The 3,090-nt window shown below is 39.2% G+C and overlaps 1 pseudogene; it reads right to left on the bottom strand.

Moving 5' to 3' along the window:
* Positions 1-1,310: 1,310 nt before the first annotated feature.
* On the bottom strand, positions 1,311-1,461 carry LOC142874601 (uncharacterized; annotated as a pseudogene).
* Between the last annotated feature and the right edge of the window lie 1,629 nt (positions 1,462-3,090).

Here is a 3,090-nt window from a genome sequence, read left to right as displayed (position 1 = left end):
CTTTCAATCACCAAACTGGATGCAGAATTTCCCTGCATGTGCCTACAAATGGGCAGTTTGAGATTTAAATGTTATTGTATGCATCTGCAAGAAATAATCCCCAAGTGAAAATCTAGCTTCAGCATTTGTGGGCTTCACTGTTTTTTGCCTCCTACTCCTCCAGTGCTCTCTGCTACACTTTCTAATTAGAGAGTTCTATCTGACTATGGCAAAGTTGTTACAGTCATGAAATAAATTCTACCATATGTTTTCTTTATAATGAAAAATAGATACTTGTCTGTTTTCAAAGCAGCTTCTCAGATGAATTGATGGTGAGCACATGTCAAACTTTTATTTCAAACTTGCCTGCCCTAGTGAAGGCCTAGACTTCTTTTTGGGTGGAATTATAGGAAACTAAAGGTGAACACAAAATATTGTTAGCTTGGAGCAGAAAAGAAATGTCTAGTTAAAAGTCATTTGGTTCATGAAGAACTTGTGGTTAGCTGGGTGAGTAAAATCTAACTTTCAACTAACCCTAAATTCATCAAAATCTACCAGAAATGCTAGTATTCTTCAAAAGGGGCTGTTGATAGCATCATAAATCAAAGTTCTACATTTTTCTTTTTTGAGACAAGAGTCTCACTCTGTTACCCTGAGTAGAGTGTCATGGCATCAACCTAGCTCACAGCAACCTCAAACTCCTGGGCTCAAGTGATCCTCTCACCTTGGCCTCCCAGAGTGGTAGGATTACAGGTGTGAGCCACCGTACCCAGCCCCAAGTTCTACTTCTGATATCATTTTCTAAGGTTTAAAAGATATTCTTATCTTCATACTGAACAACTTCTAAGACACAAGTATATGTGGGAGATAACAGAAAGACAGGAGGGAAATATTAATAAAGAGGGTTCTGTTCCTTTTATTGGAAGCATGAATCTATAACATCGTTCCTAAACTTTCTGTTCATCCTCACATCCACTTCTTTCCCTCGTTGAGCACCTTCTTTAGACCACTGCCATGGGATTCTCTACTTACCTTTTTGGAAATCTCTACCTGTAGAATTGAGTTTCTTCAGGATTTACTCCTGCCCCTTCATCAATACACTTCTCCAAGTCTGAGCTGTCGATAACAAGGTTTCAGGTCTTACAGCAGGAGGGTCCATTTGCCACTTGGATACACCCAGTGCAATTTCTCTTGAGGCCTTCCCGATGGTTGGAAGTAAATAAAAGGCTACTGAGTATGGACCATTTTTCTCAGACACATATGCACACATGCTCCTTGAACAATTTTTAGCAACTGTACTGTCTTTTTCTAACTGCCCTGTGATCAACAATGTAATTACCAGTGTGTATTACAATGCCTTTTCTTTCTTTCTTTTTTTCTTTGGGGAAATCGCAGGAGTCAGCACATCCGGAGTGCAATGGATAAGCCTCACCCTGGGAAAACCACCTTCGTGATCGTGGTATCTCCCCTGCCAGTAAGTATAATGCCTTTTCATTTCTACCTTTTTTTTTTGATTCAAATTGTACTCTGATCTCAGAAAACAGTGCCCTAAGATGAAGGCTTCAGAAGCAAAAGCTTTTCTCTGACTTTGCCCTGTCCTCCTCTCTTTCAGTCCCATTCTCCCCCAAGGTTAGCCTTAGAAACTAGAATCCCTCTTCCCAAAGGAGGATCATAGAAACTAGAATCTCTTTGCCCAAAAGCCATCCATAAAGGCTAAAATTAGTCTGTGTAAAAGTTGGCCATAAAGAAATTATATGACCTACCTTGTTTAACTGTAGGTCTTAAGACCCTATTCCAGAGAGGCCCCTGTCCCACATCCCAAGGAAGAAATGCATGCTCAGAGAGACCAAGAAGAATCCAGACCGATAGGCCTTGTCGGGTGGGTTTCCCCACTCAGTCTGTTAGCATTAGATCATGTCCTTTTGTCCAATCATATTTCTACATGGCTGTCTATACTTTTTCTAACCAAAGCATAAAAATGGACAATTTCTCCTGTATCTTTGGATCTTCATTCGAAGGCTCCCCTGTATGCACTCTAAATATATGCATATATCTTTTCTCCCATTAATTAATCAATTTGCCTCATGTCAGTGATTTCCAGCAAACCTCCAGGGGCAAAGGGCCTTGGTCCCCACAGCTCTCTCAGACTACTAGAAATAAGAATTGGAAATATTACTGAGTGATATATTCCTCTCATGACTACCCCCAACTGTGCTTAAGCTTGGATATTAACGTTTTCAAGGTTTAGTTGCATTCTTAGGCAAGTTAACAATAACGGTGTAAGGCCCCAAATTAAAACTCAATATTATGTGCTGCCTCAATATCTGCGAAAATGTAGGAGGGACTCAAATGGCCTAGCTGCAAGTTCCATTCTCTACTCTGTTCCCATTGCTGAACTCCCCTAGTCAAACAGCCCTGTTTATCAAAAGGACCAGGTGTAGCTCCTGCTTAGCCCTGGGTAGTGACTTTTAGTTCCCTAACAACCCATAGCATTATTCAAAAGTCAAACATACCCTCCTGTGGGGACAAGGAGTACCTCATACTCTTAATACTACAAAGCCTGCCTTGCACAGGCCCTTCTTGTTCATTCTATTCCAGAGTGCAACCTCTATGTGGGCCTGTGTGTATGTTGTATATTCCCCCCAGGCTGTGAGTGTATGTGACTAATAAACTCCTGTTGATCTCATCTGTCTAGTGGCGAGTATCATAGGTTCAGCCATCGCCATGACCCTAGGGCAGGAATTCCTCCATCACTAATAAAGTGACTAAGAGGCAATTAAAACAATGATGATTCTTATCTTTGGGTTCATGATGATAGGATAGGTGGGTTGTTATTCTAGTAATATTTTAAAAATTGAATATAGTTTACATACATACAAGGAAATATATAAATATTAAGTACATGGCTCAATAAATTTTTGTATAATTTTTTTTTTGATATTTCAGGTCCATTTTGTTTTCCAAGCATGCTTAAATTAATAATTTTTATTAGGGCTCACTTTTTAAAAAATAATAAATGCTTATTTATATCTATCCCCACATTTATCTATCTCCTTATTCTATATTTAATTTTTAATTCCATTTCTTCCTTTTAGATACTATTGTCTTCTT

Source organism: Microcebus murinus, chromosome 12, assembly GCF_040939455.1.
Source record: "Microcebus murinus isolate Inina chromosome 12, M.murinus_Inina_mat1.0, whole genome shotgun sequence".
NCBI classification, from domain to species: Eukaryota; Metazoa; Chordata; class Mammalia; order Primates; family Cheirogaleidae; genus Microcebus; species Microcebus murinus.
The sequence above is the reverse complement of the archived record's forward strand: the minus strand, read 5'-3'. Positions and strand labels throughout refer to the sequence as shown.